The following is a 12425-nucleotide window of genomic DNA, read 5'->3' on the forward strand; positions in this document are numbered from 1 at the left end:
GCTTTCCTGTAGTGGAGCTGCTGTTCCTTCTCTCAGTCGGCCATAGTCTCCCCTCACCAACAACTCTCTACTGCCAATTGTTGTTGCTGAGAAACCTTTGAACCCTCAGCTGGATTTCAGTTCTTCTAGTCAAACCCCGTTACTTGTAGCAACCTTAGTTTCCTAAGAGTTCTTCAGAGATACACATCAAGAGATCAAATTTGGAATGGGAAAGGGGAAGACCACAAAACTTCTCCCTCCGTTGCCTAGAAATATACCTTCTGTTGGAATACACCAACTCACAGAATTCCACCAGTGGCCGACTGATAAAGCATCAGAAGGAGGTGATCCTTGCCGATGATGGTTTACCAACTGTCAGGTACAAAAAATGGAAGTGGAAGTGGAACAGTTGAGACCACAACCAGAAACAGCCAGAGCAAGGCAGATGGCTGTTAGGGGTCCAAATAAGAGATTCAGGGCAGGAACTGGCTCTTTTGGAGGCAGAGGGGAACCGCAGGAAGATTCAAAGACAAGAAATTTACCTACAGACTATCGTAAAAGAGCAAGGCCATCAGATACAAACCTCATTAGTCAAAAATCCAACCGCCAGGGGGCAGCAGAAAAAACTGTTAAATGAGCAGTGTTCACATTTCCGCTCTACCACCTTATGCTGTCAGTTGTGTCATTTACTTTTGCATCTGAGAATGGCAGACAATGATGCTTATCTTACCTGGGATTGTGTCAGTTATATTAAACACACAGGGAAGAGGGGAAAGTTGCAGAAAGAGAAGGTAATAGAACAGGCAGTGATCTCTCCCCCAATTTCCCACATTGGGAAAAATGTGTAGCTATAAGGGGATGTGATACTTAAAATAAAAGCACGAAATCAGGTGTATACATTATAAAACAATGTGCAGTTTAGTTGCTTCAAAGCAACATAAAAATGCATTTTTAAAAATCGTGAATGAACATTAAAACAAACAAAAACCGGTGATTCCCAATGGAACTTGGAGAACGCTGCCTTTGGAAGGCTCTCTCTTGACCACACCTACTTCTCCAAAAGTTTAGTCACAGGAATGAAATCATGAGTGTGGAAATTTTCTGGAATCTTTGCTCAGGTTACACTAGTCTTCTTGCTTTTCTTCAATCATGGTAAACTTGTCTTGCTGTTCCCTGGCTAAAATGCTTTTCCCCCTGCTCACTTTCCCATTTCCTCTTCTGCTCATCAGAACCGCCCCTTCTGCTATGCCCACCAGGAGACCTTTGGAGGTTAAATGAAACATGCAGTCTTAGAAGAGAGCTGAAGCCACTGTGACACCAGTTTGAGAAGGCTGTGTGACAGAAACCAATTTGAGTGGGCCAAGCCATAGTCTTAGGTATTTCTCTACATCAGTGGGCAATGTTACAGGAAGTCCCTTGTCACAGGCCACACCAGGGTAGGGAGAAGAGAACCACTAGGGTGGTGTGGGCGCTGACCAGGCATAAAAGCTTCCTGTCCCACAGGAGCCAATAACTCTGATAATAAATTAATGTGCATATCTTACTGTGTCCCCGAAAACAATATGCTTGGCTGTAAGACTCATGGAGTCAGAAAAGCCCAAAGCATGTCACCCCCATCAGATACTGATGCAATCTACCAATACAGCATCATTTGTATCGTAAGTTTGCTTAATAACATAGTTGGTATTTTTTACCCTTACCCGATCACCAGAGAAACAGATCTAGAGCGCAGAACTAGATCTTTAGAAGAGATTCTCAGGAAGAAGATTTGGTTAGCCATCTAAAACAGCAATGCATTCTGTCACTGTAGGTTTTCAACCCTCTTCCTCTGCTTTTACATCTATTCATAACACATCATTATTTACTTACTTATGTGTTTGTTGTCTGCTGCCCTCAATATCAGCTCCATTAGAACAAAGTTCTATCTGATATGTTCTCTGCTGTACCCAGAGTCAAGAAAAATGTCTGGGATAAAGTAGGCATTTGTTAAATGAATGAATTTGTTAAGTGCATCATTTGTTAAATGAATGACACCCAATAGCCAGGATTTTGTGCAAAGAGAAGGAATCCAGGCTATTACTGGAGTCTAACCAGCAAGCAATGAGCAGACATGCAAGTGGCAGGCATACCCAGTGTCCCCCGCCCCCACCCCAGAGTCCTGGTCCCAAGAGCACACGGGCTCAAAGAAAATGATCATATTTCTAAAATTATTGGGGTATTAGGGATTTTGTTACAGAGCAATAATAGTGACCTAGTCCCTAGGTCCTAAAGAGCTGAAAACAGTAACAACAAACGGAAAGAACTTAATGGAGCAAGCTAATTACTGGGGCATGAGAATCTTGCCATTGGAATGGGCTCCTCACCACGATGGCTCGCTCCATCAACAGTTGGGTAAACTCTACAAGTAGCCCCGGCACAAGAGATCAAATTACAGTATCTTCCACCAGGATTTCCAAAAAAGTTCTGTAAGCCATCTAAATACTATTTAGAAAAGCATTCTTCCATGGTAATTCCCAGGTTAAACACTTTTGTTTATTAAAAGACTTCTGTGAGAATTTATATTGTAAATCCCAAAGGGAGAACACAAACCAAGCATTTCACCTAAGTTCTTAAACTGTAGAATCCTTCTTTCACAGAGCAGCTCACTATCCTTGGTAACAACTTTCATAAATTTATTTTATAACTATTTGGTGGAAAATCATATATTGCATATGCCATGACCAGAACTCCCTCAAACGAGGAAGCAGGAACTCAGCTGAGAGCAAAATTAACATACTCAAAACTTTTAAAAAGGTTTTTTTTTTTTTTTTTCCAGGTAGTATGTACACAGTTAGCAATTTAAAAGTCTGTCCCTGAATACCTACCAGTTCCCCTTGTCCCAGATCTATTCCAGTCTCCACAGAATGGGCCCTTTTATGTCTTCTAATTTTAAAAACAGTGAATGGCCACAAAACCACAGTGCTTATACAACCTGAATAATTTCAGACACTTAAACAGCTAGCTTAATACCTACCTTTGATAATAGGCAATCTAAGAAAATAGCAATTTTATGTTTAATCAGGTACCAAATGGAACATTCTTTTCCTGAAATGTACTAAAAACAAGGAGAAAAGAAAAACAAATCTGAAAATAAATTGGCCAGCCCAATTTGTGACCCAGACCCTGCATCATTTATTTGAAGTGAGCATCTGGGTATCTAGAGGCCACTCTCTTGCACATGTGGATGGTGTGTAAGGCAGCTGCCCCTTCCCTTTTTCTTTCTCCTGGCCTCTGCCAAACACACCCAGGGAGAAAAGTAGGAATTTTGTTTGTCCCCTTCTGACACATGGGAAATCTGCAAAAATTTTCTTAGGCAGAATAAAGTGCTACCATGCAGAAAGTGAGCTGCATGCAAAGAAGTCTAAATCAACCCAAAATTATATACTCTTTTATCATTGTGGCCCTCAGATGCTTCCAACAGCCAAATGAAGAGAAATAAAGAGCTTTTTTTTTTTAAATAAGAGAAATTACCATTAACTGCTTTCCGCATAAGCTAAGCTAATAGCAAATCAAGAATCTCCCATTTTGTCTAAACATGTGAACAAAGGTTGTGTCCAGCATTAATATTCATCTCTGAAATACTGACATGTTTACACTTCCTATAGTTCTTCACACTTCATGACAAGCAATTTATTATACATAGAAGATTTTTAAATGTGCACTTCTGGCAGAATAATCATCAATTTTTTACAAAGAATGACCAAGGAAACATCTTAATTCCAATTCCCATTGAAATATATTTCACTGCCTCGCTCCTGGCTACAGAACCTCAAAACATTCGAGCAATCTCCACTCCCATGTCTTACCCCTAGCAGCATAAAGGAAGTTGGCGGGCGGGGTTGGGGGGGGGGCTACTTAAAATCTTGATGTATCCTGCAGCTTTCTGGCAGTCTGCTAACATTTTAAGCACACCATGAATCATAAAACGTTTTCAATCCTATCTGTCTCCAAGTTAAAAAAAAAAAAAAAAAAAAAAGATTCGTTGATTGTAAAAAGCAGAGACAAAGTTAGTCATTCTTAAAAAGAAATGGCCTGCTTCCCTGTTCATATATTATCTCATTCCCAAATTTGCAAAAAGGAAAGCCTTCTCTATCCATGTGTCTTCAGTGCATGTGGGAACACAGCTATACATGCATAGTAATAACAGGAGAAACACAAAATGCCTATTATCGTATTTGATTGCTATTAAATCAGTGAGCGTAAGAAGGTGTCTCTGCAGATGCAGAAGCAGGGTGAGAAGGCTGCCTTATAGATGAGTGGCGAAGAGGAGATTCACCTCCCTTCCCCCCTCCAAAAAGACAGTTAGTAACTCATGAACAAGCCAGACACCCAAAAGTCACATACTCCAATGGGCGATTATGAAATGCAGGGTTTGGCTTACTGCTTCAGGGACATTCTGCCTTAAATGAAATGTTTCTTTAAACTTTATTAATTTGAAAAATATTTAGTTATTTTGAGAAGTGTGTCTACTGTAAAATATCAACATTTAATTTACACTGATTCTATCAGATGAAGCTGACATGACAACTGCTTATGATTTGTAATACTTTTTTTAAAAGAGAGAACTCAGAAGCAAAACTTTGATGTGAAAAATTGATCGTATTTTATAACTATATTGCACACACATGTATACAAGCATACCGTATTTCCCACTTGGCTATGACATCACATGGATATTTTGAGCCCCTCAAATTCATTGCTGTGATGGAAAGTTATGGACTGTGAGTTCCTGCAGGCCATGATCTGGACCCCACCTCAGTCAATAGCTTTGTAAACAGTGTCTGCACTAAGTGTCAGTTTCTCTTTTGGAAAACAGAGTTCATAACTCCCTCCATAGGCTTTTATGAGAATTTTAAAAGACAAAATATGGGGGGGGAGGAGTCAAGATGGCGGAGAAGTAGCAGGCTGAGACTGCTTCAGCTAGCCGGAGATCAGCTAGATAGCTTATCTAAAAATTGCAAACACCTGAAAATCCATCGGCAGATCGAAGAGAAGAACAGCAATTCTGGAAACAGAAAAACAACCACTTTCTGAAAGGTAGGACCGGCGGAGAAGTGAATCCAAAGCGACGGGAAGATAGACCCCGGGGGGAGGGGCCGGCTCCCGGCAAGCGGCGGAGCAACGGCGCACAAAATCAGGACTTTTAAAAGTCTGTTCCGCTGAGGGACATCGCTCCAGAGGCTAAACCGGGGCGAAGCCCACGCGGGTTCAGCGTGGCCTCAGGTCCCGCAGGGTCACAGAAGGATCAGGGGTGTCTGAGTGTCGCAGAGCTTGCGGGTATTGGAACGGGAAAGCCGGCTACAGAGACAGAGCCGACAGTAAGCTCACAGCTCGGTGTTACCTTGAACTGGTCGCAGGCTCGGTGAGCTCGGAGCGCGGCCGGAGGTCAGGCAGACGGGAGTAACTGGGCGCTGTTCTCTGAGGGCGCACTGAGGAGTGCGGCCCTGGGCTCTCGGCTCCTCCGGGCCGGAGACCAGGAGGCCGCCATTTGTATTCCCGTCCTCCGGAACTCTACGGAAAGCGCTCAGGGAACAAAAGCTCCTGAAAGCAAACCCTAGCGGATTACTCACCCCGGCCCGGGTAAGGGCGGTGTAATTCCGCCTGGGGCAAAGACACTTGAGAATCACTACAACAGGCCCCTCCCCCAGAAGATCAACAAGAAATCCAGCCGAGACCAAGTTCACCTACCAAGGAGTGGGGTTTCAATACCAAGGAGAGCAGCAGAATTCCAGAGGAGGAGAAAGCCAAGCACGGAACTCATGGCTTTTTCCCTGTGATGTTTTTTTAGTCTTGCAGTTAATTTAATTTTTTTCTTTTTCATTTTTTTTTTTTTTTTTCTCGCCTTCGGGTAAAATTTTTTTTTTTTTTAACTGTTACCTTTTTCTTTTTTAACGATTTTTTATTGGTTTATCTAATATATATATTTTTTCTTTTTTACATTTTTCTTAGGTGTTTTCCTTTTTTTTAAATATTTTTCTTTTCTTTTTTCTTTTTTTTTCTTTCTTCCTTTTTGAACCTCTTTTTATCCCCTTTCTCCCCCCTCATGATTTTGGATCTCTTCTAATTTGGCTAAAGCATTTTTTCCTGGGGTTGTTGCCACCCTTTTAGTATTTTACTTGCCCCTTCATATACTCTTATCTGGACAAAATGACAAGACGGAAAAATTCAACACAAAAAAAAGAACAAGAGGCAGTACCGAAGGCTAGGGACCTAATCAATACAGACATTGGTAATATGTCAGATCTAGAGTTCAGAATGACAATTCTCAAGGTTCTAGCCGGGCTCGAAAAAGGCATGGAAGATATTAGAGAAACCCTCTCGAGAGATATAAAAGCCCTTTCTGGAGAAATAAAAGAACTAAAATCTAACCAAGTTGAAATCAAAAAAGCTATTAATGAAGTGCAATTAAAAATGGAGGCTCTCACTGCTAGGATAAATGAGGCAGAAGAAAGAATTAGTGATATAGAAGACCAAATGACAGAGAATAAAGAAGCTGAGCAAAAGAGGGCCAAACAGCTACTGGACCACGAGGGGAGAATTCGAGAGATAAGTGACACCATAAGACGAAACAACATTAGAATAATTGGGATTCCAGAAGAAGAAGAAAGAGAGAGGGGAGCAGAAGGTATACTGGAGAGAATTATTGGGGAGAATTTCCCCAATATGGCAAAGGGAACGAGCATCAAAATTCAGGAGGTTCAGAGAACGCCCCTCAAAATCAATAGGAATAGGCCCACACCCCGTCACCTAATAGTAAAATTTACAAGTCTCAGTGACAAAGAGAAAATCCTGAAAGCAGCCCGGGAAAAGAAGTCTGTAACATACAATGGTAAAAATATTAGATTGGCAGCTGACTTATCCACAGAGACCTGGCAGGCCAGAAAGAGCTGGCATGATATTTTCAGAGCACTAAACGAGAAAAACATGCAGCCAAGAATACTATATCCAGCTAGGCTATCATTGAAAATAGAAGGAGAGATTAAAAGCTTCCAGGACAAACAAAAACTGAAAGAATTTGCAAATACCAAACCAGCTCTACAGGAAATATTGAAAGGGGTCCTCTAAGCAAAGAGAGAGCCTACAAGTGGTAGATCAGAAAGGAACAGAGACCATATACAGTAACAGTCAACTTACAGGCAATACAATGGCACTAAATTCATATCTCTCAATAGTTACCCTGAATGTTAATGGGCTAAATGCCCCTGTCAAAAGACACAGGGTATCAGAATGGATAAAAAAACAAAACCCATCTATATGTTGCCTCCAAGAAACTCATTTTAAGCCCGAAGACACCTCCAGATTTAAAGTGAGGGGGTGGAAAAGAATTTACCATGCTAATGGACATCAGAAGAAAGCAGGAGTGGCAATCCTTATATCAGATCAATTAGATTTTAAGCCAAAGACTATAATAAGAGATGAGGAAGGACACTATATCATACTCAAAGGGTCTGTCCAACAAGAAGATCTAACAATTTTAAATATCTATGCTCCCAACGTGGGAGCAGCCAACTATATAAACCAATTAACAAAATCAAAGAAACACATCAACAATAATACAATAATAGTAGGGGACTTTAACACTCCCCTCACTGAAATGGACAGATCATCCAAGCAAAAGATCAGCAAGGAAATAAAGGCCTTAAACGACACACTGGACCAGATGGACATCACAGATATATTCAGAACATTTCATCCCAAAGCAACAGAATACACATTCTTCTCTAGTGCACATGGAACATTCTCCAGAATAGATCACATCCTCGGTCCTAAATCAGGACTCAACCGGTATCAAAAGATTGGGATCATTCCCTGCATATTTTCAGACCACAATGCTCTAAAGCTAGAACTCAACCACAAAAGGAAGTTTGGAAAGAACCCAAATACATGGAGACTAAACAGCATCCTTCTAAAGAATGAATGGGTCAACCGGGAAATTAAAGAAGAATTGAAAAAAATCATGGAAACAAATGATAATGAAAATACAACGGTTCAAAATCTGTGGGACACAACAAAGGCAGTCCTGAGAGGAAAATATATAGCGGTACAAGCCTTTCTCAAGAAACAAGAAAGGTCTCAGGTACACAACCTAACCCTACACCTAAAGGAGCTGGAGAAAGAACAAGAAAGAAACCCTAAGCCCAGCAGGAGAAGAGAAATCATAAAGATCAGAGCAGAAATCAATGAAATAGAAACCAAAAAAACAATAGAACAAATCAACGAAACTAGGAGCTGGTTCTTTGAAAGAATTAATAAAATTGATAAACCCCTGGCCCGACTTATCAAAAAGAAAAGAGAAAGGACCCAAATAAATAAAATCATGAATGAAAGAGGAGAGATCACAACTAACACCAAAGAAATACAAACTATTATAAGAACATACTATGAGCAACTCTACGCCAATAAATTTGACAATCTGGAAAAAATGGATGCATTCCTAGAAACATATAAACTACCACAACTGAACCAGGAAGAAATAGAAAGCCTGAACAGACCCATAACCAGTAAGGAGATTGAAACAGTCATTAAAAATCTCCAAACAAACAAAAGCCCAGGGCCAGACGGCTTCCCGGGGGAATTCTACCAAACATTTAAAGAAGAACTAATTCCTATTCTCCTGAAACTGTTCCAAAAAAATAGAAATGGAAGGAAAACTTCCAAACTCATTTTATGAGGCCAGCATCACCTTGATCCTAAAACCAGACAAGGATCCCACCAAAAAAGAGAGCTATAGACCGATATCCTTGATGAACACAGATGCGAAAATACTCAACAAAATACTAGCCAATAGGATTCAACAGTACATTAAAAAGATTATTCACCACGACCAAGTGGGATTTATTCCAGGGCTGCAAGGTTGGTTCAACATCCGCAAATCAGTCAATGTGATACAACACATCAATAAAAGAAAGAACAAGAACCATATGATACTCTCAATAGATGCTGAAAAAGCATTTGACAAAGTACAGCATCGCTTCCTGATCAAAACTCTTCAAAGGGTAGGGATAGAGGGCACATACCTCAATATCATCAAAGCCATCTATGAAAAACCCACCGCAAATATCATTCTCAATGGAGAAAAACTGAAAGCTTTTCCGCTAAGGTCAGGAACACGGCAGGGATGTCCATTATCACCACTGCTATTCAACATAGTACTAGAGGTCCTAGCCTCAGCAATCAGACAACAAAAGGAAATTAAAGGCATCCAAATCGGCAAAGAAGAAGTCAAATTATCACTCTTCGCAGATGATATGATACTATATGTGGAAAACCCAAAAGACTCCACTCCAAAACTGCTAGAACTTATACAGGAATTCAGTAAAGTGTCAGGATATAAAATCAATGCACAGAAATCAGTTGCATTTCTCTACACCAACAGCAAGACAGAAGAAAGAGAAATTAAGGAGTCAATCCCATTTACAATTGCACCCAAAACCATAAGATACCTAGGAATAAACCTAACCAAAGAGACACAGAATCTATACTCAGAAAACTATAAAGTACTCATGAAAGAAATTGAGGAAGACACAAAGAAATGGAAAAATGTTCCATGCTCCTGGATTGGAAGAATAAATATTGTGAAAATGTCTATGCTACCTAAAGCAATCTACACATTTAATGCAATTCCTATCAAAGTACCATCCATCTTTTTCAAAGAAATGGAACAAATAATTCTAAAATTTATATGGAACCAGAAAAGACCTCGAATAGCCAAAGGGATATTGAAAAAGAAAGCCAACGTTGGTGGCATCACAATTCCGGACTTCAAGCTCTATTACAAAGCTGTCGTCATCAAGACAGCATAGTACTGGCACAAAAACAGACACATAGATCAATGGAACAGAATAGAGAGCCCAGAAATAGACCCTCAACTCTATGGTCAACTAATCTTCGACAAAGCAGGAAAGAATGTCCAATGGCAAAAAGACAGCCTCTTCAATAAATGGTGCTGGGAAAATTGGACAGCCACATGCAGAAAAATGAAATTGGACCATTTCCTTACACCACACACAAAAATAGACTCAAAATGGATGAAAGACCTCAATGTGCGAAAGGAATCCATCAAAATCCTTGAGGAGAACACAGGCAGCAACCTCTTTGACCTCAACCGCAGCAACATCTTCCTAGGAACAACGCAAAAGGCAAGGGAAGCAAGGGCAAAAATGAACTATTGGGATTTCATCAAGATCAAAAGCTTTTGCACAGCAAAGGAAACAGTTAACAAAATCAAAAGACAACTGACAGAATGGGAGAAGATATTTGCAAATGACATATCAGATAAAGGACTAGTGTCCAGAATCTATAAAGAACTTAGCAAACTCAACACCCAAAGAACAAATAATCCAATCAAGAAATGGGCAGAGGACATGAACAGACATTTCTGCAAAGAAGACATCCAGATGGCCAACAGACACATGAAAAAGTGCTCCATATCACTCGGCATCAGGGAAATACAAATCAAAACCACAATGAGATATCACCTCACACCAGTCAGAATGGCTAAAATCAACAAGTCAGGAAATGACAGATGCTGGCAAGGATGCGGAGAAAGGGGAACCCTCCTACACTGTTGGTGGGAATGCAAGCTGGTGCAGCCACTCTGGAAAACAGCATGGAGGTTCCTCAAAATGTTGAAAATAGAACTACCCTATGACCCAGCAATTGCACTATTGGGTATTTACCCTAAGGATACATACGTAGTGATCCAAAGGGGCACATGCACCCGAATGTTTATAGCAGCAATGTCCACAATAGCCAAACTATGGAAAGAACCTAGATGTCCATCAACAGATGAATGGATCAAGAAGATGTGGTATATATACACAATGGAATACTATGCAGCCATCAAAAGAAATGAAATCTTGCCATTTGCGACAACATGGATGGAACTAGAGCGTATCATGCTTAGCGAAATAAGTCAAGCAGAGAAAGACAACTATCATATGATCTCCCTGATATGAGGAAGTGGTGATGCAACATGGGGGCTTAAGTGGGTAGGAGAAGAATAAATGAAACAAGATGGGATTGGGAGGGAGACAAACCATAAGTGACTTTTAATCTCACAAAACAAACTGAGGGTTGCTGGGGGGAGGGGGTTTGGGAGAAGGAGGTGGGATTATGGACATTGGGGAGGGTATGTACTTTGGTGAGTGCTGTGAAGTGTGTAAACCTGGTGATTCACAGACCTGTACCCCTGGGGATAGAGTATTATGCCTCCATCAGAAAGGATGAATACCCAACTTTTGTAGCAACATGGACGGGACTGGAAGAGATTATGCTGAGTGAAATAAGTCAAGCAGAGAGAGTCAATTATCATATGGTTTCACTTATTTGTGGAGCATAACAAATAGCATGGAGGACATGGGGACTTAGAGTGGAGAAGGGAGTTGGGGGAAATTGGAAGGGGAGGTGAACCATGAGAGACTATGGACTCTGAAAAACAATCTGAGGGTTTTGAAGGGACGGGGGGTGGGAGGTTGGGGTTCCAGGTGGTGGGTATTATAGAGGGCACGGATTGCATGGAGCACGGGGTGTGGTGCAAAAATAATGAATACTGTTATGGTGGAAATAAAAAAAAAATAAAATAAATATTAAATAAAAAAAAAAAAAGACAAAATATGTAAAATATATCATGCCATTTGGCACATAGTAAATGCTCCGCTGATATCAATTCTCTTCCTCTAGAATAAAAGGAATATTAGATAAATACAATTTTTAGAGGGGGAAAGGCTCCACACACTTAAATCAAGAATAGTCATTGTCTTATAAATAAACAGATTGAGTCCAAAAATTGCCTCAGATGGAGTACCAAGGAACGGGCTGGGCAACTCAGGCAGCTGGAGGAGACCACCAGTTTGCCAATCTGCCACTCCTCCAACTAACAGTAATGAATAATTTTTTTTTTTTTTTGCATATACCACTTCTTTTCCTTCTGTTACAAACCACTTTCTTAGGATCAAGTTTGGTTTCCTAAAACAGAAAAACTCCAACTAAAGATGGCCTAAATAAGATAATAGTTTATTCCCCATTTCCACTTAAAAAAAAAAAAAAAAAAAAAAAAGTCCTGCATTAGGCATGCGGGCTGGTGGGGCAGCTCCAGGAGGTGACCAGAGACTGCATACCAACCCGCCTTCCTGCTCCACTATCCCCGCACCTGTCTGCTGTCTACCGTCTGCAGGAGCCAGAGCACTCTGCGGTCCAGGACAGTGGGTGATGCTCCTGCTGTCACATGGCTCTTCTAAGCCAATGGGAGGAAGTAATAAACAGTGAGCCTGCTCCTTCCTAGACATCCGCACATACTTCTGCTTACATTTCACCAGACAGAACTCAGGTATGTGCCACAGCGAACTGCGAGAAGGCTGACAACTTTATCGTAGCTCTCCTCAGGGGAAAAACAGCCTTCTGTTCCT

General features: G+C 40.8%; 1 protein-coding gene across 8 annotated transcripts in view; it reads left to right on the plus strand.

Moving 5' to 3' along the window:
• The first annotated feature begins 299 nt into the window (after nt 1–299).
• ZP4 (zona pellucida glycoprotein 4) overlaps nt 300–12425 on the plus strand; it is a 58598-nt gene continuing 46472 nt past the window's right edge. For 4 of the 8 annotated variants that reach the window (XM_032312744.1, XM_032312738.1, XM_032312742.1 and 1 more), the window contains exons 1-3: nt 313–358; nt 1209–1355; nt 12194–12346. The gene's annotated coding sequence lies outside the window, so the exon portion shown is untranslated. Of the gene's footprint in view, nt 359–1208; nt 1356–12193; nt 12347–12425 lie in introns of all 8 variants that reach the window. The other 4 variants (XM_032312739.1, XM_032312743.1, XM_032312740.1 and 1 more) reach the window with 3 other exon arrangements.

The sequence above is a fragment of the Mustela erminea genome, chromosome 14 (genome assembly GCF_009829155.1).
Source record: "Mustela erminea isolate mMusErm1 chromosome 14, mMusErm1.Pri, whole genome shotgun sequence".
NCBI classification, from domain to species: domain Eukaryota; kingdom Metazoa; phylum Chordata; class Mammalia; order Carnivora; family Mustelidae; genus Mustela; species Mustela erminea.